This window comes from Anopheles darlingi, chromosome 2 (genome assembly GCF_943734745.1).
Source record: "Anopheles darlingi chromosome 2, idAnoDarlMG_H_01, whole genome shotgun sequence".
Taxonomy (NCBI): Eukaryota; Metazoa; Arthropoda; class Insecta; order Diptera; family Culicidae; genus Anopheles; species Anopheles darlingi.
Window position 1 is genome coordinate 44,107,245 of NC_064874.1, and position 23,498 is coordinate 44,130,742.

A 23,498-nucleotide genomic window follows, 5' to 3' on the forward strand; every position below is an offset into this window, starting at 1 on the left:
AGAAGAACTAAGGAACATCGCCAGGCGCCTGGGTCCCCGCAAAGCTCCGGGACCGGACGGCATTCCCAACATTGCGGTCGCGATGGCGATAATGGAAAACACAGAGGTGTTTCAAAGGATTTTCCAGCAACTTCTGGACCAACAAACCTTCCCAACGCAGTGGAAGGTGCAGAGGCTCGTTCTGATACCCAAGCCTGGGAAACCCCCAGGAAACGGGTCCTCATACCGGCCACTGTGTATGATCAACACCCTTGGGAAGGTGTATGAGAAGATCCTGCTGAACAGGCTGAATGAAGAATTGGAAGACGCGACAACGGGCCCGAAATTGTCAGCCTCGCAGTTCGGGTTCCGGAAACAGCGATCCACGGTTGATGCAGTGGAGCAGGTGGTAGCACGAGCAAGCTACGCCATACAGTTCGGTGTCACGAACAAGAAGGACATGCGTTGTCTGATGGCGGTAGCATTAGACGTCAAGAATGCTTTCAACAACGCATCGTGGACATCGATCGGGAGAGCTCTGCTGGAGAAGAGGGTGTCGGGTCCCCTGATTAACATCTTGGGCGACTACTTCCGCGACCGGCAACTGATCTATCGGACAAATGAGGGTGTCGAGACACGTGCAGTCACGGCGGGAGTGCCTCAGGGATCTATTCTGGGCCCGACATTGTGGAACACCATGTACGACGGTGTTCTGAGACTTGACCTGCCGGGGGGAGCCACGGTCACTGGCTTTGCTGACGACATTCTCATCTGCGCCCCCGGTAGGAAGCCCGAGGAAGCAAGGGATACAGCACAAGCAGCTGTGGCGATCGTACAGAACTGGATGACCCAGCACAAGCTCGAGATAGCGCCAGAGAAGACGGAGGCCATCATGTTCAGCAGCATAAAGCGAGGTAAACAACATGTCAGCTACAAAGTTGGAACGGTCGAGCTTACAACTAAGAAGGAGCTGAAGTATCTCGGAGTGATCCTGAACGACCACCTGCGCTGGAAAGGACACATCGAGGCTGCTGCCGCTAAAGCGACTCGTATGTCAAACGCACTTGGATACATCATGCGTAACCACGGTGGACCATCCTGCTTCAGGAGGCGCATACTGGCCAACGTAGCGCTATCAACATTACGCTATGCGTCACCGATATGGGCAGCAGCAGCGCTTGAGACCGGGGCTATGCGACGGATTGTCAACGCAGTGCAAGGTAGAGCAGCGAAAGGTGTGGCCAGTTCATTCCGCACAGTCTCACATCGCGCTGCAAGTCTGATCGCTGGCATGCCGCCGATATGTCTACTATTGGAAGAGGATCTACGCGTGCGTGAGAGGAAACTGGCGGAGCCGGACACAGCGGTGGGAATCATTCGGAAGGAGGAGCGTTTGACAACCATCACGCTGTGGCAAGGAGAGTGGGATGAGGACGGCAACAACCCAGCGTCGAGTCGCTACATCCGCTGGGCACACCGGATTATCCCCGACATGGACGCCTGGACGGCCCGGAAGCATGGACGGCTAACTTTCCAGTTGGCACAAATGCTTTCGGGACACGGGTTCTTCCGGGAATTCATGCATATTAAACACCTGGCCGATTCTGAGTTCTGTCCCAGCTGCCCGACGCGTGTTGAAAATGCGGAGCATATACTCTTCGAGTGCCCACGCTTTAATGGAGAACGGCAAGCGCTACTGGCTTTCGAGGAGGGGGCGCTTACACCGGACAATCTACTAAGCAACCTGCTCCACAGCGAGGATCGGTGGTCCTCGATCTCGGCAGTGGTGAAAAAAATTATGGACGAGCTCCAGCGGCAGTGGCAGGAATACACTCAAATACCACCGGACGCGGGCAGCTGGAACGCGGAACTGGAAGCAGCAGCAGCCGCTCGTCAAGAAGCGCAAAGGCTGCGCAAGAACGAGAGACAGAGAGAGGCTAATGCCAGGAGGCGGCAGCGCGGGGCAAACGAGGAACAACAGGCGTGATCACGCCTTCAGTTCTTTGCGGCCGAGCTACCTAGTGGATAACCTATCAAGGTTTAAGTTATCCTACTCGCGATTTGCCATACCAGGAATAGAGAAGTGGGTGGGATGATATGCTGTACAGAGGTAGGCGGTGCTGTGATATTGTCATTTTACACTAATAAACCGCCGAACTGGCCTGATATAAAAAAAAAAAAAAAAAAAAAACACGTGCATATCCCCTTCCATCAGCATGCATCACTTTCGTACTTTGTCTAAACCTTGCAGTACAACTTTCGACTGCATCGTTTCGACTTGGCTTCGGGCATTCGCAAACTTTTTAAAACTAAATTGAAACACATGAATGTTTAAACGTCAAGAGACAGATGCTTTCCACACAGTAGGATAGCTGAAAGAACTGCACTTAAGACTTATGAAGAACTTAAGAACTTTTTATATAACATTTATTTAAAGTCGCAATGTACCATTTGCAAGGTTATATAAATCGTGATTAGTACATTTGTTTCCTGGTCAAAGTAAGTCCTAGTTTCTGAAAACGAGTTATTTTATTAGAATACCGGTATAGAGGCAACTATTGCAAGAAGATAGATGCATTGCTAAGCAAATTTATGAGTTTTTTGCCAAATGTATATGCAGGACAAAAGTGCTGGTTATCACACTTCCCACAAGAAGCGTCACTCCATTTTTTGCACAACAAAGAGAAAGGCCCATTTCTAGGCCCCACACACGAGACACGAACTCGAGACGCTGACAGCAAGCACCTTTTTGTTGCCAACAAGAAGGTCGAAGAAGGCCGAATAATTAAGTTTCCGCTCGGAATATTTGAACCGGCGGCCAGAGTTGATGGTCCCACGTGGTGCTGCTGCTGGTGCTGCAGCTGCCTGTGTTACGTGATGATTTCCATTTAACCGTTTCTGCTCTGATAGATGTCAGCAGTGAGCAGGCAACCGCCGTTAAAGGCAACGTAACGCGCTCAGCGTGTCAGCACTGGCGATGGCAACTCGATGCAGCGGTAGCGCTTCTTCGCGTGGAAAGAATTCATTTAACGCCGTTGCAACGCAACGCTGAATCGCAAGCGTCGCTCGTTGCGTCAAACAACGATTACAGCCACCCAAGCGAAGGTCCAAGAGATTGGTGCCCTACTCGTTGTACCCCTCGTCCACTTTCGATGGCACGGAGCCGTGAAATTGTGACGACAACCTTCGATGTTGCGCCTTTTAGTAACGAGAACCCTGGAAACCAACAACATGAATGCAGACGCGCTTCAGATGACCGCGGTCCTCATCTCGTCAAAATGCAAAGAGATCGTGACGACGACAGGTGTGCGCATTCCTCACCCAGTGGCCTCGTACAGGTATGAGTTCCGAGCGGCGCCACGATGACAACACGCATACAGCAGCGTGCTTAAGCGATCACACCAAACTGCATACGATCAGCAACAAACACACAGACAGACCAGCGAGAGCGCGACACACAAAAAACTAAAGACAACGACGACGTCGTCCACGATGCCGCGACGATGTGAGAAAATGATGCGTTGTCCGTTGGCGGTGGCTCTTTCTCCAACTCTCCGTTTACCGTTAGCTGACACCGCGTGTCGTCGTGCAGGTGTTGTGGACCCAGCAACCTAAGCGACCTGATCCACATTCATTCGCCGAACAGCGTAGTTTGCGTTCGAGGTTCTGGCGCGTACTTCAAACGACCTACCTCGGGAACTCCCGGCATCGGAAAGCGTTTGATCCGCACCAGAAACACTTTGATTCGGGTTCGAACGAAACGAACGACCGAGTGAGCCGCGACCTAAACACATGTGGCCATTCTAGTACGTGGCAACAGTTAATGCTCGTCACAGCAACGATGAAACGAAGTAAAACAGGAACAACGCAAAACAACAACAGGAATAGCTGAAGTGGGTGCTGGACGCACGCCTTGTGAAATCGGGCTCCCTACTCTGCTTTGAGCATAGGCAAACCTCAAAGCGATTTCTCACCAACACACACACACACAAAACGACCCCCTGATGATCCATTCCATTCCATCAGACGCAGCGAATGTGATCAATCGGTCTGCGGGGTGTGCGAGGCGTGGAGTTCGGGCAGGCGGTGGAAGAATTCGGGCGAAAGCTTCATCCGACCTCAATCGCTTTCGAAATGCGAGAGATGCCCAGGCCACGGGGTGGCAACAACGCTGGCGACGATGCTTCGATGATTCGTCATCGTGCGGATCTCAATGGATGCTGGAAACAACGGACATTCTTTCATCTGGTTTTTTTTTGCATCCTTCCTACACGTTACAGGACAGTCCTTTGGTTCATGGTGAGTGTGTGTGTGTGTGTTTGTGTCCCTTTTTTCTATGTCACGCTTCGTGCGCTTCACGAATAGAGCATTGTAATCCCCAAACTACCCCCTAAGTTGCCGGAACAACTGGCCGTCGACTGTTTTAGGGAAGAAAGCAGTATAGGACATTGCATGGTTTTAGGTATCGCGCTCGATAAACGGATTGCCGGTTTTGTTATCTGATGGTCCTAGCGTAGACCCAATCGTAGCGATTGATGCTCGCCAATCGTGCAAACATATTAGTGTGCACCACAGCACCAATACAATGGTTCTTTTTCACATTTCATTACCGTTCCCGCGGACCGCGGCAATACGCGGATTGGTGCTGCTGCACCCGGCATCGAAGGCTCGGTGAAAGCGTCGACAACAGAAAATGGCCGACCGTCAAACAAACCGCCGAACGGCGTATTTCATTGAAGTGGACAGTGGACTTTTGTTTTTATTGAAGCAGAAACACACCACACCACACCACTCCCTTCCTCCTCTGCTGGTTGACCACTGACTGCAAAATCGAGTCCAGGCATTAATTCTAAGCCACAAAAAGTTAGCGCCATTCGGCCGCCACTGTCTGGTCGGCTCCGCGTCATCGACTACCGCCACGCAGTTTCTGTTCCAAAGCCAGTTCCCTGAACACAGTACGAGGGGAATGTTCGTAAAAAAATGGCGGTTGAACCTGCTGAATCCAGAGTTTTTAGGTTCCGCGACCGGTATAGTAGCGGATCCCATAGCTGCGTATTTCATATGCTAATTAACGGCTACCAACACCACCAACTCGCCACTCGCCAACTGGTCAGAGTGAAAAAGCCAGTTTATCGTGCTGCCGTTGGACTACTGACCGCTGTTGTAGTGCTTCAAAACACCACAAACACACACGCACATGGCGAGTTAATTTGGCAAACAGAATTGTCGGAGATCGACGTACTGGGATCCGTACCGGAGACTGGGCACAACGATTTGGGGCTGTCATCGCATGCATCGGAGGAGCAGAAGCAGGAACACCGGAAATAGTGTTGGTGACGTAGTCCGACCAACGGTTCAACCTGATGTGTACATCACAACGCCCGTGGTATACCACACAATGAGTCAGCCTCAAACCGCAAACAAACTGGCACTCCAGTGGCCATAAACACACAGCAGGCCGTGTTCAATCGAACGACGGCACAGAAAAGGATATCCAAGTCACTCGCAGAAAAGGATTGACGGACGGGTTTACAAGTGGTGGTCGTGTTCTAGAATGGGCTCAGAACACTATCCTTGTTGTATCCTTTATCCGAGATACAGAGCTCTATCTATCGAGTATCCGTGATTGTCTTCCTCATGTTTGTGTGTGTGAGTATGAGTGTTTTTGAGTATCGATCAAAACCCTTATCCGACCGAACTATTGGACGCTTCTCCTTCGATCGGCAATTGAACGAAGAATCGATACATTTTACCATAACATCCAGCATGTTGTCAGTTGCAGTCAATCAAGAGCACCGTTCAAGGATGAAAACTTGTGCCAAAGGATAAACTCGTCTCGTCTTGTCTCGACGCTGCCTACCTGCCTACCTGCCTGTCATCCCCTCATCTAAACCATCTTCAGGGTGCCGCTTTCCCGGACTCCAATTTCCCGGGGGAGCTTTTTTGCGTAAAGCAGCAACATCGCAATTCGCAAACACCCCAGACTAACCAGCTGGCAGCAGTGTAGTCGTCGACTTGCTGCTGATGCTGTCATGTGCCGGGCAAGCAACCCGGGGTCGGTTTGCGAGAAGCTGATCCTTTTGATGTTGCCTATCTCCGGTACATTACATCGTTAAAAGTACCCCTGGTGACCCCCGGGGAGAACAGCACGAACACAGGAGTCTTCTTAAAGCGAGCGCCACCACCATCGAGTGCCGAGTGAAGTTCACAAACACACTCTCCGCACACTCGGAGCAAACCGTGCCGCCGCAGCAACGGAAGCGGCATCTCCCGGGGCCTGAGATGCTGAAGCGAATGGTGGCTAACAGTCCTGGTGATGGCGGCGGCCAATCCACTCCAGCTTGTGCCACTCTTCGGGTTCGCTTTGATTTACGCCTCGTTTATCATTCGCCTTCTCTGCTCTCCAAGCCCTCAGAACATCTCCACAAGTCACTGGCTCGCCTCCATCACCACCACCACCACCAGCACCACCCTGTACCTGCCCCACTCAGACGCTCAGGTGGAAAGCAGGGAAAATGGAAAATTTAATTAAATATTTATCCTGCTGCTCCCTCGGCGCATTCTTGCATTTAGCTCCAAGGTCCCGTAGCGGACCGAAGGTTTTGTAACATCTTGGCGCAGTGACCACAGTTTGTTACGCGCCCAGCTGCACTCGGCCAGCTGATACCAGTCTGAAGATGCGCATCATTATCCTTATCTACTAGTTATGCTGCACACCACGGTGGGGCCACCAAGACCACCAAGTCATTCGCCAGTGCACTGACTACCTGGCTGGCGGTGACTTTAACTGTCCACGCTCAAGGCGGTGCAACACGAGGTGGAGGTGGGGATAGGGTGTTCCAGTTCCGGTAGCACTTTCCAAAAGGGAGACGAAACAAAACTTTGGCCAGCACACCGCGTGGGAATTGGCACCATCTTGGGCATGCCACGGACGGCATTATGTTGGACATTACGTTGGACGACGTCGGCGGAGGCGACCGCGAAGAAGGTGAAGAGGTGTTCATTATTTTCAAACAATTTGTATTTAAATTAATCCAGCCCCTTCGTTAGCCGTTAGCTGGTGCGGGCGTGCCCGGATCTCCCGGATCTTCGGATCCACTGGTCAAGTCCACTACTCGCCACTTTGAGCCCTTCAGCACGTTCCAACGCTTCGTCTTCCTGCCATAAACTTCAGTCTCAAGCCGGCCTCAAGTGCGCATCCGAGCCCTTGTAGCGGGCGACTTAAATGTGCTACTGCTGCAGCTTCTGCTGCTGCTGCAGGAAGATGACTTCTATCCTTTCGTTCTCCGTGGCCGCCGGCTGCGGACCGAGCGATGACAAGTGCACTTTGCAACTGTCATACCAACGATTATGGCATTTCACTTGGTACCTTGGAGCGTTCTTCTGCGAGCATCTTTTGCGGACCGGCAGCTGGCAACAAGATTATCCAAATATTGCAACGAAAGAAAGGAACGACAGGAAAGAAGCAAAATATGCCGCGGCTGGCCACGGAAGGCTCGCTGCCAAAACAATCGGATTATTTCCGGCCAACTGGCAACTGTTATTTCAGTTGTGCGCGAAGTGCGAGATGTCGCGGTCGGTGTGTCGCACACAGGCACAGTTGTACCGCAACAAGAACCCCAAAGATTCTTCGTCCTGGCAATGGTATGCAACGGTAAAGGCCTAGCGGATGTACATGAAAGTGCGATATCCTGTAGCCGGAAATGGAACCTGAGGAGGGGGATAACGAAGTAGTTGCGAAGTTAACATCGAAAGGCATTAAAAGAAGGAAAACTGCTTGCCAAGACCGTCGTCAGGGTTGGGGACGTAAGGCGCAAACATTAATGTAATTCTTGGTGCAAAGCAAAAAGGACACCAGAACAGCGCCTCGAGAGACGCCGTTGCAACAGAGAGCACAGTGCAGTCGAAACTAAGCGATAGCCTTGTGCACTCTTAAGGGGTCAACTGAATGGGAAGATGGAGCGTTCCACGAGGTACCAGCCTGCCACGTCACAAAAATCCGAATCCCAGATGCAAACCTTGGAAACGGTCGGCTGGCGACGCTCTCGACTGCTGGCAGCCACATTATGAATATCATCCATTTTCCTGTTTTTTACGAGGGGAAAGTTTTCCTAAAATGTCTCTCACCAGTCTCGCCAGTGTCGCCGGACGATCGAATTCGGAAAATTTCCCTACGAGACAATCGGAAGAAAGCGAAGAAGACCGAGAGGGGGTCGAACGAGAAGTAATGATTGAGTGCACGGAGAACCAGCCAACCAGCCATCACCATACATAATCCAGCAACAATTCTCAGTAGGTCGGTCCGACGGTTGGTCTCATCTTCTCATCTCCCCCAAGGCCCCAGGAACCGGAACCCCTGGTTTCAGCCAGTGGGCCCGGATTCATGGGGAGCGGAGGGAAAACTCAAAATCTCGACCACAAATAAATCATGTCTTTATGAATAACCGTTTCCACCGGTTCACGGGAATACCCGGCCATTGGGCCTGGCTTCCCTGGCATGGGAGCGCAACAACTGCGATCTATCAGAGCGCTCTCCGGTCCGCGTTCATGTTTTTGCTGCCACAAGACTGCCACAAAGATAATTGAGTGTTTTGCATTTATTATCTTCCGGATCAGCAGGATGCAGAGTGGGATGAGGAGAAGGGAGGGTGGGGTAGAATGCTCGATTTGGAATCTCATGGGATCGTTTCATCGTCGTCTGGTGCGATGTGCATGTTTGCATGTTGCTGTAATGGCGCACAGTAGCACCATAGTCTAAAAGTAAACAGTCTTGCTAAAAAGCTCGACGCTGATGCTGAGTTACATTCCTTTAAAGGGGGAGGGCTAAGGTATTATTTTTTTTTAACCACATTTTCTTCAACATTTTTTCACGCATGTTTACCCTTTCAAGAGTATTGTGTTAAAATGTTTAAATCAATCGAAGCAAAACTGAAAAAAAAAGTTTTGATGAGCCCCGAAAAAAAGCATTTTTTTTGCAGACTCGCCTTTTTACCTTCCACAAAGTACAACTTAATACTCTTGACCAGCAGCAGCTTAATATGAAATTTAGATTTAAAAAAAAAATGAGTGGCTTCTTCATAAAAAATCTAAACAAAATATTCACAGACTACGCGTAGAATGGTGTTTGACATTGAAATCGTCTGGAACCGCCTGGGACATTCTGTCAGCGACGAATCATTTGGTCACCTAGAACACTGATAAGAGTTCATCCTCATTTGCTGCAACCTGCCTGCTGTATAACGGATTATCAAATCGAACGGGATTCGTTATCAACTAACCGGGCAGAGCGCCAAAAAACAATCTGTTATCAAAAGTCATACGCGGCCAATACTGTACTGTCCGCTCAGATGATTCCAGAAGCTGAAGCACCGGTTTCAACTAGCTAATGGCGCTTACTGACGGAATGAACGGAATGAAGCGCTTGCCAGGGGCCCAGCCAGAGATCGTTTGTTGGTTAATGCTCAAAGCATGCTTGTTAGCGAGCATAAAATCCAGAAAATTAATTTTCATCATGCTTCATCAAGTTAAAAACTGATTAAGATTACCTGAATCAAGCCAAGGGGACAAATGGAACCAGGAATGCCGTACCATCGAATGCTTCCCACTAATGGCCCCGACAGTGATTTGATTTTGGTCTGTTGCTCTGTGAAATGGATTCAAAGGATTCCCTTCCCCTAACGGACGCGGAGAGCGGTGACAACGACGATCGTTTCGTTTGCTTTCGGCCAAATGTTCTCATTCGAAACAAATCTGCTGGAACGGGGGCCCCGCGAAGACGCGCAAAGACAGCGGCATACCAAGAAACCGGGAAGATTCAGCCCGAGATGAGTCTGAGTCTGAGTGTCGCGTGACGCATCTTCTGCGCTGGACCGGAAAACGAGATGTTTGGTTTATTGTGCAGCGGAAATTAAATTTCATTTGCCATTTCCACCCACACCTCCCCCCGCCCCCGGCCCCCTTCTTCTGCGGAAGTAAAACGGGAGCGATCGGAACGGAGACGCTCGCGCCTTCCAGTGTTCGAGTTGGAGAAAAGCGAGTAAAACGGGGGAAAAACCATCTCTACATCTCCATTTCTTCGCACTCCGGGGAACGTTCCGCATCGGGCGGTCGGTCGGTCGGTCGGCTTGCGAGAAACTGTCGCCCGGAATGCGAATTGCGGGTTGGTTGGCAGGAATGGAAGATGGAATTTGTGGGAATCATTTGCGGATGGAATTTTGCGCGGAATTCCATCCGTTGCCAGCAGCAGCAGCGACGCAACACGTTTTCACAGCAAACGGGGACATTTTTGGTTCGCGTCCGGTTGCTGTGTGGTTGCTGCATGACACTATTAGAGAGGGTCCAAGCAGGCGTATGGTGAAGTAAAAGAATTAAGTATCCATTGCACGAGAAGTAATGCTCTAGAGTGCTTTTGATGTGAGGGAAACGGTTTTTAGTGGCATGTTTTTATGCCCCCTGGTAATGACTCTCTTCCCAACCGAATTCAAATTTATTTCTTTATCTTCAAGCGGGTTATCTGGTGTGGATTTTACCGTTAAAACCAATCAAAAACCACGACACTCAATCGGGCTAATCAAACCAACCAAAGCAGCCAAAAGTATGTCGAAAGACATCGGCTGGAAGCACACAGCTGGCGGCAGATCCGGTCATACCATTACCCGGGCCGTCTGGAATGTGCCAAAAACAAAGCCCAATCAACCCTTCCGCCGGGTGTAAACAGGTGATGGCGGAAGAGTGGATTCTCTCGGTCTCTGACGCGCGCCTCTGACCAGAAAATTATCTTAAGCCCTCTCGGCTCTGGCCACCATCACTATCAGCATGAGAAGCACCGTCTGCAACCGGTAAACCGGTAATGGCTCCGTTGGAATCCACCAACACCAAACGAGCTCTCGTTCAGGGCTCGGCCATTGATTGCCGCCAGTGTTGCTGCTGCTGCTGCTGATGCTGCGGTTGGGAATGTGGAACAAACGAAAACAAAATTTCATCTTTCTTAGCGGACAGTCCAACGGGAAGCGTCTGCTAATGCTTGTCTCACACACACGCACACGAGCAAAACATGTGTGGCCAACGTCAATGCACACTATTCCATCGAACACGACCTCAAACCCCCCGAGGGTTGCAACGCAGCAACGCATCCGTTGTACCGTTGGAGTGATGCTGCCACCGAACCCCGCCGGGTTGAATCCCGCGCGCTTGTTGTGCGTCGATTCTCTTCTTCGAAACACCGGCTACAGGATGGCCGGATGGTCGGCAAAAAAGTGGGCCACACCTTGGACTCGCCTGTCTGCAGATGCAGATCCCAACAAAAATGCAAACGCTTTCGCCGCGGCGTGTGACACCGAAAACCAGCCTCCGATATCGGAGTTGCATCGTACGGACAGAGCGGTCGCTGGATCTGGAGCACACAAGAAGAAGAGAAAAACAGAAACCCTCGAATCCGACGAAACAATCGAAAGGAAATTATGCTGCTTCATGCTGCTGATCATGCCGACACAGCTTGTCATACTCTCGTCAACAGGCCCCTCTGTGCGCGCGCGTGTGTGTGTGGGCCATCATCTTCTGCCGAATGACCGACCGAACCGGTATGCGTGGTCCATCTTCAAACGGAATGCGATTCCGAACCCGGCCAGGGGCCACCCCTAAACGGAACGGTTTTCAGAGAAAGCGCTTTCGGTGCACAATACCCAAACCCGGGGGACAAAAAAAACGAACAACACAGAAACAGGGCCACTAGTATGGGTGATGGAAAACAAACAAACAGATGGCCGGACCCTGCTTTGGAGGGCTGTGGGAGGATGGGGACATCGGGGGCAAAACAATGGATCGAAGCACCATTTTTCAAACCGAACGGACAGATGGCTGTCAAACGAGATTTCTTCATCCGGATCCGGATTCCGAGGTCCGTGTCGGTGGTGGCTCGGTGCCTCGGAAGGGCGAAAGCCATCGGTATCGGCCGTACCGGGGAGGGTTTCTCGAACCCGAACTAGCCTCCCTGCGAAGGCGACGGTCGCTAATGCGTACCGGAACACCAGAAGCCGCCGGGAGTCTGAACGGGAGGTCGGAAAATCCAATTCGACATTCCGAAAATTGCTCGAATCCGTTCCTCCTTCTCACTCACTCTCTGTGGGGGTCGCAGCTCGCATTTTTCGAACCGCCACGGACCGATCGCCTGCCTGGAGAGCGACCTTTACCGCCACCCAAAACGGGGTTCCCTCTTCTCTCTCTTCCCCATTTTCCCTAGAGCTTCCGTTGCGTCGCTGCACACCAACCAACAAGGAATGTGTTTCTTTGTTGTTTACTATCGCTTCTCGCAATCATACTGGGAAGGTTTTTGGGGGGTAGGTTTTGGCATTCCAGCGATACCCAAGGATACCCGATTCAAACGGGGTTTTCCGTGGGTAGGTTTGGCTCAGCATTCCACGAACCAAGGCCTAGAACGAGGCTGACGACGACAACGGAGACGGGGACGACGATCTAGCGAAAGAAATTAGAATCAAATCGGGGACCCTAATTCCCGGAGTTTTTTTTTCCTCCCCCGGGCCGAAATAAAAGAAAAACACCGGAACACCGGCGGGAGGTATTTATTTTGAAAATCCGAACCAAATTCCATCCCGAAAGGAGACATTAGATGTGGCACTCGAACCGGGCTCGACCGTTGCCGGGCAGCGATTGCTGTTGCTACGTGGCGGGAGGAGAGGATCGAATCGAAGCAAGCGACGGTGGAGACGATCCCGAAATGGCATTCCGGTTCCTGGTTTTGGTTCCTGTGTATTTCCGCGAAGCACGAGGTCGATCATTGTTTTTTAGTTGCTGCATCTTTCGGATTTGAATAATCTTGTTTCGATAATGGATCGACTTAATTTCCCGCGGACTCGGTCGCCAAATTAAACGTCAACACGTTTAGTGTATCTAACAGGCAGTTCTCAAACTGAAAGCTAGAGCTACTAAAAATTATAAGAAATTGGATTGGAAATTGGTGCGATTTTTGACCCAACAAAAACGATTTCCTTTTTGTTGGAGCATGTACACCATGCGCTTTACCACAAACGTAACATCAACCAACTTTCCCATTAACAACCTTTAACAACCATAACTTTCAGCAGCCGGTTTCCTCAAATGAAAGAAGTTTATGAAAAATCCCCTTGCACAATGAACTTCTCAGGCACACAACCTGACATTTTCAGCTCTAGAAATAAAACATTTTAGTTAAATTCCAGTTTTCAGTAAGCCTTTTATTTACATATCTATGTAAGAATGGGATTGTCCGTCCTTGTTTACTGTTGTTTATTATGTTTAAATATATTTGTTTGTACTTTAAAACGACATGACAAACAGGGCTGAGAACCTTTCTCCTAATAAGTGGTAACAGAATCGTAAGTTTCAATGCAAGTTCCTGATACATTAAAGCAAAGTATGGAACGTGTTGTGATGGTTTAAGAACCACTACACATTTTTGCGGTGCATAAACCGATACATTATTGCATTGGCATAATTAATACAGTTAACCAATTGATGAACCAAATGAACAACGCAAATACGCATTGACAGCATCGACACACACAAATGCTGTAGCAAACAAAATGCTTACTAAGCTTAATTAAAGCAACTTCTCCACTTGTCTTACTCTTGATTATGTTTAAACTAGCATATTGCTTAGCGAATCTAAATGCTGCATTCATATGCACGAATAACCGAATGTCAAAGACGCTTAGCATCACTTTTGAAATGCCAGTTTTGGCGTAAACAACAAAGAGATTGATTTCAAACACAGTAAACAGTGTTACTCCTTCCTATCCAGTCTGGGTTGGCGATAGCTTTCGGATGCTCGCAAATCCCGCTTACCAATGGGTATAAAGAAACATTTCACTTCATTTATGCTATGATATCCAACTCGCGTCGTACACCTTCAGGCAGAAGAGTAGATACATTCTTTCCGTTAAAGACTTTCTAGAACTTTATTTCACTAACTTCAATAAACGAACTTGGTCGAGTACCTGGCGAGCTGTTGATTCAATACCTAGGATTCTGTGGATGCCTCCACAACGCCTATTAACAAATGAAGACCTTAAATAGGCCCATCCACCAGCGCATTGAAGTCAAAATCCCGACCATTGGAAGGCAGTACCCCAAAAACAACAAACCACACATTACAATCTAGGCTACATAATCCGGTCCAGTGAGCACACCACACAGATATGGATCCATACTCGTATCGTACTCCACTCGACATCATGTTTAGACCATTGTGACAGTGACACACTGCACGGTGCTGTTCATTCCCAACGTTGCTTCCAGCTCTACTACTGCTGCGAACCAAACAACCGTTCGTATCGACCGACCAGCCCCAAAAAACCCCGGAAGAAAAAGGATTGGGAACCTTTGGTGAGGCGGAAATAGATCGAGGGAAAAACAAAATCGAAATCTACCTCGCGCGTGTGAGTGTGCCCGTGTAGGAACTGGGCATCCTGGGAATCTTTTTGGGGAATGTTTTTTTTTGGGGGGAGGGGTTTTCTCCCCCCAGCAGCAACGGATTTGGGACGGGATAGGGTGCCCATAATTTCCCTAATTTGAATGAGCGTAATGATATCGTTTATTATCTGGGTGCCTCGATCGGGACCCCGGTCGGAGTTTGGTGCCCAAGAATACCGGGATTTAGCAACCGGATTCCACATCCACAGGACGGTGGTGTTTCCATTCCCTTTTTACCACCCTCTCCACCATCTCCACCGTTTATGACCACCGCAGCCACACACTTCCGCTTTACCACGGTCCTGCCTCCACCCCAAAAAAAAAAACGGCATAGCTAACGAACCGAACCGAACCGTTGTTTATGGTGGACCACCACAAAACCGGAATCCCTCACAAATGCTCTGACGATCCTTTCAGTAACCCCTCGGCAAGCCGTCTGACGGAAGAGTAGCTTTACTGCGTAGCGTAGGGGGTTAGAGTGCGGAGCGTCCTTCTTCTTTTCCCGCTTCTCCTGGCCAAATATCGTATGCAAATCCAGGAAGGGATCCCAAGGCAAAAGCCAAGAGATCATTCTCTCCTCGCACATGTGCACCGCGTCGGGTCGTATCTCGTCTCGTCGTCCCATCCCGTTCCGGTTGCGATGTTCCGTCGTATGATTTGTGAGCAATCATAAATAGCGGCTAGTACCAAGCGGGCGCGGCCACGCTTCCCAATTTGTTCTGGGCTTCCACTTAAGCGCCTTATTGATATCGGAAAGGATCGGCCGTGGACAGGCGAGACAAGCGAAAGAAACAATCGGGTGCTTAAGGAAGGGATTTAAGGATTTTCGGGCCGGACCCGGGAGGTTCCGAGAGAGGTTCCCAGTATGTTACCGCACCATCGGAAAGCACTGTAGGGACGAATTATCGTTTGCTGAATTTATGATGGCTAGGTATCCCCAAAAACCCTCTCCTCCGTTGCACGACGACGCGGGATGCCTCATTTGCAAATGTGTTGGTTGGTGATGGTTTGGGTCTTGGGCGTGTTCGGTACCATCGTCGTGATGTTTTATGGATGTGTATCCTTATCCCGTATCCCGGGAGCGGATGTAGATACATTAAAGATGAGGGAAATGATTTTTGAATGAATATGTTGTAGCTCGAGCTGGGGAGGGTTAGAAGCCTCGACTCCCTCCGGAGCTCTCCATCAGCAGCCTTGCCTTGTTGCTTCATGTGATTGTTACCATATTATCCGTTGGATGAGCTCTAGGAGCGGTGCAAATACAACCCTTCTACAACGACAGCAACAACAGCTTTTTTGGAGCAAGTATTCCTCTCCAGGGTCGCAGAACTCTCCACAACTATCTGTCGGTTTCATGGTGCAGTTGAGTTGCTACCGCGATAACAAGTGTCTGCACATCGGGTATTGGGAAACCTAATTTCGTTTTCGCCAAAAACGGCTCACTGCGATTGCTCGGGAAGCAATTCGATGAATCTTCGAAAACATGGCACTTCGCAGAAAGTCAAGAGAGCAATCTTCAGCCGATTCTAGGCTCTCCGTAGCCATGCAGTCACCGGTGTACGGTAGTTTGCAACACATTTTTCGTCAAAATGTCCTCATATGGAGAGCTATACCATGGCACAAGATAGGTTTGGCTCTACAGAGTGTTGCTGCAGTTCAGAATCATTTGAAAAGTATTTTCATAGCTCGACACCACTTCTAACTTAATATTCATCAGTCTCCATGGCTAGGCTAGTAACAAGTATTGCATTTCTGAAGTGGTAGAGTTCTTACACTATAATATGATTAAAACGTTGCTAAGATAATCACATTCTGTGCCCGCAAACGGAAACGGAGAACATTTGTCTCGACTGCACAATACGGAAGTGCTGGTTGCTGGTAGTCTTAAGCATCCTTCTGCTAATTTCATAACGTCCCCCTGCTAATACAATAACGTCAACATGTCTACAGGACGACAACTATTCATCCGTGAACGTATTAATTTTTCTTTCGAATAAGTAAAGTGGAGCGCAAAAGAACAACGTTCCAGTGAAGGAGAGAGAGATGGAGAACGAGAATGGTTGCAGAATTTATTACGAAATTTTGATGACGTCCAGCACCAACGAATTGTGATGACATGGGGCACTGTGGGATATGGAACATTAATTGGATAGTGGTTCTGGTTCTAATTGTACATACTTCTGTCCATTCCTAGTTTTGAATGCTTTCAGCACCTCATAGTAGAGGATGTTCTTACGTCAATAACAATGCTTTGATTGACAAACGAAAGACAAGTGTTGTCAGAAACGAGTTCGCTAAAATTGAATTTAAATTATAATTCTATTTCATATCTATTCCTCAGGTAGAAGATAGTATCAATGTCTGATGAAATTAATTCACAAGATGGCATATCATGGCATCATGGCAATTACCTTTGGTGCTCTTTTCGGGGGGACACAGACCGAGAGACAGCCATGTAACTGCCGTTCTTATAACTCATATTGCCCCATAACCAGATACATCTGGTCTCAACTCAAAACATGTATTGACCAATTAGCCGGAGTGCCTTTACCACTCACTTGGATAGATTTTGACAAAAAGCTAAGTTAAGATGCTGGCTTCGCGGCGCGGATCTCACCATTCAACACGGATGCATCGAGCCTGAAAATTGTGTTTACTCGTTCCTAAATGCTGTCTCCCTGTCCTTTCTGGCATTCTGTAGTGCAATACAAAGGGTTCGGACTCGCACCGATTGCACTTCATAGCGCAATGCCATAGTCCTGGTGCATCCTGTTTTCGGGATTCCTTCTCTTTTCCATTGCCATGGTAGCATTCTTCACGAGAATGGACGTTCCACTGGTTTTTTCCTGTTTTCCATTTTTTTTTTGTCATTTCGAATCGTTGGTGGTAACAGCTGATGATGCACTTGTCGCCTCTGTCGTCGCGACGAGAACAAAACACACACACAAAAACCGCCTCCCGAAGAAAATGGAGATCACAAAACGTGAAACATATTGCGACAATAAATCCAACGTGCTGGCTGGGTGACTGGGTGGCTCTGCTCTGTACCGCAGGCCCCATTTTACAGACGTTTGGGTCAGCTACAATCATTGCCAGACACTGTCCACCGGCTGCGCTCTCCCCGCGTGGAGTCCCAGTGGCGTGGAAAAGCGGCGGTGAAATGAAATTGTTTTCGACCGTCGTCGCCAGTAACGGTGACATCATTTGTTTTTTAAGTCCCCCTCCCCGTCGCTTGTTGGTTGGCTGGGAATTTTTCTTCTCTGATTTTGCAACGGAATTGTATTCGGTCTTGTGCTTTTTGGTTCGCAAAAGGCGCAAACCAATCACCGAGAAGAACGGATGCGAAGGAAAGAGTTACAATTCAACGCAATCTCTGCGTTGACAACCGGGAGCACTGGTTGAAGCACGTTTAGGGCTAAATCCATTACGCTAGTTATGCGCTCGCTCCTGTGCACCGTGTAGCACCGTTTGTTGATCTATGATTCATTCCTGAATCAATCAGCTGTACACTTTGTTATAATTGGAGCGGCAGATGGTTGCAAACAGACGCAAACCAATTTCGGTTTAGCCGAGGTCTGTCTCTATATTTGATTTCAATTCCATTCCCATCGCCATTTCACCGGAAGACGATGAAATTATCTCGGGAAAAGTCCATCAATGGCATCCACCAATCACGATTGTGTGTGTGTGTGTCTGCTTGATTTGCTTTCGCTTTCCATCATCATCACCACTACTTTCGACAGCATCGCAGCGCACTAAATGGAAATGATTTTTCCATTTAAATCCCCCAAAAAGAAAACGACAAAAAAAAAAACAAAGCATCTTCAACTCTTGCATTCCGTGCGCGACGAGATAAAGTTTGGTCCTCCCGGATCCTCCGGAACCCCGTGTGGCAGCGCGCTGATTCTCGTTGCTTTCACGGTCCACGGACCGCACGGATCGACGGTTCACCTGCACAAAAAAAGGGCGGAAGTAAACGCGCGACCCCGCTCGTGAAGGGCTTCCAAAACTTTTCCACTTGAATACCAAATCAACCTGCAAAAACCTGCTGCGCGCGAATGAAGCGATCCCGGGCAAGCGAGCGAGCAATGAGTAAAAAAAAAAACTTTCAATTTTCCTCCCGGCAGACGCGATACAATCGGCCGTCGGTGGTATTGAAGCCCACCACGGAGACAGCAGTAGCAGCAGCAATAGCAGCTAGCTGTCGAATGTCTCTCTCCGGCCAGGCCAAACACGTGGCCAAAGTTTTGGGTGGTAAAAAGATTTTTCATCCAAGATACACAAAACTTACCTCATTGTTCCAGGGCATCACCAACCGGATCGGCAGGCCGGAGAACGCGGCCTGGACACGGTTGGCGATGCCGTTGCGGCGACGTCGTTGGTCGTCGGTGCTGCTGTAGCTTCGTTGTGGCCGTTCTTGTGGTTCGCTTTTTTGTTTCTTGTTGTAAATTCACACCTGGCCCACCAACACCAGCAACAGCAACAACGACACAGCGCCGTAACCTTTCTTTACTCTGCTGTGAAGGCTGCCACTTCGCTAATGGTCACCGTTTGCCACGGACCATGGCCGAGGTGGGGGGGAAGAGGAGGCCTATGCATGTAGTGGTACACGTGGTTTGCAAGATTTGAAAGTAGCCACCAACCCCACCCGGCCAGTGGTCCGTTGTTCTCGTGCGCGTTCTCCCCGTCGGTCTGTGAACCTGACGGCCAAGCACGCCAAAGACACCAAAGAAGAACCAAGAGCTTTGCTTTGTTGCTTTGGAGGTTGCTTATTCAAGGTGACTACCACTACCACCATCATCATCATCACCATCATCATCTTGTGGTGGTGTTCTTTCGCTTCTCATGAAAAGTTATGACCAGAAAGTTGAACGTGGGATCACTTGATCGCGTTGCGCGGTACCGCAGCCAACCAATTTTCCAACCCCCCTCAGTGCCAGACGACCAGCCTTCATGGTCTCGTCTTCGCAACCCCCAAACCAATGCACCAACAACCACCACCCGAAAACACCATAAGCTGGAGCGACGGCCCCATTCGCAGCGCGCAGACTGCAGACTCCGCATGATCGCGAGATCGTACACCAACACTACTGACACTGCACAGAGACCTCCACCGCGCACTAGAATGGTGCCACGCGAAGCGACGGCGCAGGGAAAGGGCTACCAGCAGCAGATCGGAGCCGGAGAGCAAGCAACCCGGAGCAAAAACCCTCGGAAGAAATGCTGGCTGCTCTATCCAGACACACACTTTTTTATTTATTTACACGCCTTTCTTGCTTTCCACCTTCTGCTTTCCTCTTTAACACGCACACACACACACACCAGCACAAAGGCACACGGACACACGCGGTCGTCGGTTTATGCTCTTTTATGGCTTTTCTTCGTGACCCATTCCGCCTCCGTCATCCCGGTCCCGGTAACCGACAGCAACAGCAGCACTAGGAGGGAACCGAACGGATCGGTCTACCTGGCACCACCACACCTCAACATAACGTTATGTAGGACGGCGCTCTCGAGGGCTCGGAGGCGCGTCTCGTAGTGTCACACGCGAACGGGGGTTACTGCTGCTGCGTGGCACTCCAAGAAGACTCCGAGAAAGGCCGCATGATTCGCCAACATCACGATCCACACCACGGTGGCCACCATACACGGGTTAAGACCAATACGGCGGGCACACTATTCATTCGCGATCGCGAGCCAATTCAGCTTTCCATCTCGCGATCACCGCTTTTAGCGCTTGAACACAACAACCTCCCCAAAATCGCGACCATTGCGGTATTCTGCGAACATCATCATCATCATCATCACCATCGGCGAGCGAGAGAGCAACGACCAACTTCCACATAATGATTTTTAATTCGATTTCCGTCAACGGATCCCCCCCTCCCACCGGATGGTCACATTGATTGAAGTGAAGATCACAAACACCCCCCGGTGCATCCCTCCCCCCGTTTGCACCCCCGCCCCTATATTTCACTCACGATTGATGCACGACGAACCCGCGCGACGATCTCACCTCGGTTACGGTGCCTCTGACAGCACACAACACCACCACGACGGTACACGGTCCAAAACTGATCTCCGGTGATCTCGCCACGATCGTTTGCACCCCCTAGCAGCGACGGCGTGGGTCTTCCCCGTGGACCAGCAGCAGCGAAAGCGGCAACGAGTGGTGGGTTGGAAGCGTACAACCGATCTCTCACCCTCTCTCTTGCTCACTTGCACTACTTGCAGCATCGTTCCAGCTGTGCATGTGTAGTGGTGTGTCTTAAGAAAACTTGTTTGGCTGCTTTTCGCTTCTGCTGCTGCCGCTGCTGCTGTGGCCCCTTTCACGTTCTCACACCCTTCCCCTTGGTGGCATTTCATTAGCGGGCGTGCGTGAGCGCTCGTGATCGTCATCATCATCATCATCATCATCATCGAGACTCCAGCGCATGATGATCGATGATCGTCGTGGTGATTGTTCGGTGGAGTGCTGGATGCTGGATTCTTGTCCACAAACCAATAGTGTGCCGGTTTCTGATGGATGCGGTGTTGGATGACGATGGGAAAAGGTTCGAGGAGTGGCGGAGGCGATATCTCTCCCTCTACTTTAAGGAGAGAGAGAATCGAAAAGAGGGTGCGTCGTCGATGGGAGAGAATACAGTGCAAGTTGTTCGTTTAGCAGCACTCAAGGGCTATTGCCTCAATTCTTTACGGTAATATTTATTTATGTTTACTTTGTTAGTGCATGTGTTGTTAGTATATGCGTAATATACTAACTATGATTCATATTGAGGATATTTAAGATGGTTGGGAAGTAAAGTATGAGTAAACGCCAGTTTTTAGCTGTTTCAAGCAAGACACTAACGTCTAACTGTATTCCAATAAAACACTTAAGTTAGACTTTTGAAACCTTGGCTATTGAAGCTTGCACACGAAACAAAGGTTGAACGATTTCATTTACAATGCTTTCATTTTACAACCCGCCATTAGCGGCTGTGCATTATAAATTGACTGATAAATTGACAAAACTTATCACAACTCCTGCGAAATACATCTTTGAATTCTTTAAAATAGGACAAAATTATGAATATTTTATTTTTTTGCATTCTATTTCGTTAATTTATATAATAAAGCACGGATATTATTTGATTTGAAAAAATGGTATTTCATTTTTGAAATAAGAATAAAAACGTCATGCGGCGAAACGTGTGTCTTTCACTGTGACGATCGTAACTGGAAGAGAGTGATCGCAACGTACACGAATCGCGGGCAACACGCACACTATTAGCCAACTTATTGTGGGCCATTACCTGCTCAACAACGCCTGATCAGCTGTTGGAAGTGAGCTGCTGGAGCGGTCTTCACGAGCGCAGTCGCATCATTCGGGACCTTTGCCAACAGCAATTGGCAGTGGCCCTCTGTTTAAACTCCCAAACGAATTTACTTATTAGCTGGCCTGACTGGGGGTCATAAGGTATTCGGAGTGATGATATTCTAACAAAGGTATTTAATTATAATGCTAAATTGTTGTAGAGCACATAAAACGTTTATCGGACTTATCAGGACAAACCACATCAGCTCTTTGATTTTGCTTTTACTCGATCCTGGACTCAGGAACTAACAGCCATCGAAGCGAAGGTCCTGAGTATCCGTATCTATAGTAGTCGATGTTAGGCAGCTAGGCATTTGATTATTATTGTTCTGCAGTGTCTTGCATTGCCCCTGCTATGCAGAGAAAAACATTTGTATACCTATCCTGCATGCCCTTAAGATGATGAAGAAGTAACATCTATCCCTTGGTATGTTTAAAATGTGATAGGACAAGAATCATGTTGCTCATCAGTCAGTGTGGAATTGTACAATCCCTCTAAACCATCTCTCACTCAATAATTTGAAATTCCTGGACCTTGTTGCGGTGGTTATCGTGTAAACAGAAACATTTCTGCGCTATGCACCAATAGTCCTTGCAACGCCAAAAGATCAAAAGATTCGCTCGTGACATATTCTTCCGGACTCCGGGTAGAACTGTGCTCTCGACCTTCGACCAAGACTCGAGTCTCGTCAACGACGACAAACCATAAATATCGTTAATACCACTGGGAACTAATTTAATAAAGCAACACGCCCTTTCAACCGAAGCACCATTTAATGGGAACCATCAACGTGGACACCGTGTTGTAATGATTCTTCAACCAGCGTACGGCGCACTGCTTGTCCTTCTTAAGCCAACCAGCAGCAGCTGGCTAGCAGCAGCATCATTCAACACGCCTCTCGCTTCGCAGCGCCTTCAGTGAGGACCTCGCCAGCACCCTGCGGTACCTCACTGGAGCAATTCAATTACATCACCGAAAAGAACGGACAAACGGGCAAACATACGCAGCGTAACGAAGCGCGGAGCATTACCGCACCGCGAGCCAGCGACCGGAGCGAGACCGGAGAGTAATGGCTAAACATTGGCATTGCGCGGGCCGAGTTCGACAAGCCAGGGAAAAAGGGAGAAAATTAATTTACTTTATCAAGTCACAGCAGAGGAAAGCAGGAGGAGAAGCAAAAGGTAGCGGAGAGAGGGTCAGAGATTCAGTTGGCACGATGAAGGCGAATGCCCAGTAAGCCAGCCACCTCTCGCCGAGACCGAGGCCGAGGAGTCTATATTTCTGTCTTTAGATGCTTGACCTGCAAGACCGGACGACGGACTCCAGACACCGGACCCACTACCAGGCCTGCTTCCGGTCCATATCGCTCCGATCAAGATATCAAAAACCGAGAAAAGGGACCAACCAACGGTCCGACCGACCGGGCCGTCCACCACAGTAACGCCTCGCTAACCGTATGGTTCCGAATGCGACCATTTTCCGTATTTCTCTTCGCCTTAATGATCCGTTTTGTTTTCTTCCCTGCTCTGCTCCATCTTCCTTTTCCTCTTGATAGCCCCTTCTCGGTTGGCACCTCTCGGAGTCGTCGCGCAAAAGCAGATTTCCACTTCATTTAGTATGATTAATGAGGGATGTACATCCTACGGCCGACGCCTGCTTGGCGTCTTGTAAGACCTTACTTACGACGTCTCGGTG

General features: G+C 49.3%; 1 protein-coding gene across 2 annotated transcripts in view; it reads right to left on the bottom strand.

The window, feature by feature from the left end:
* The window catches only part of LOC125949228 (cadherin-87A), a 137,298-nt gene extending 116,729 nt beyond the window's left edge, over window positions 1-20,569 (bottom strand). The window contains exon 1 of one of the 2 annotated variants that reach the window (XM_049676046.1): window positions 20,462-20,569. The gene's annotated coding sequence lies outside the window, so the exon portion shown is untranslated. Of the gene's footprint in view, window positions 1-20,426 lie in introns of both variants that reach the window. The other variant, XM_049676047.1, reaches the window with a different exon arrangement.
* Between the last annotated feature and the right edge of the window lie 2,929 nt (window positions 20,570-23,498).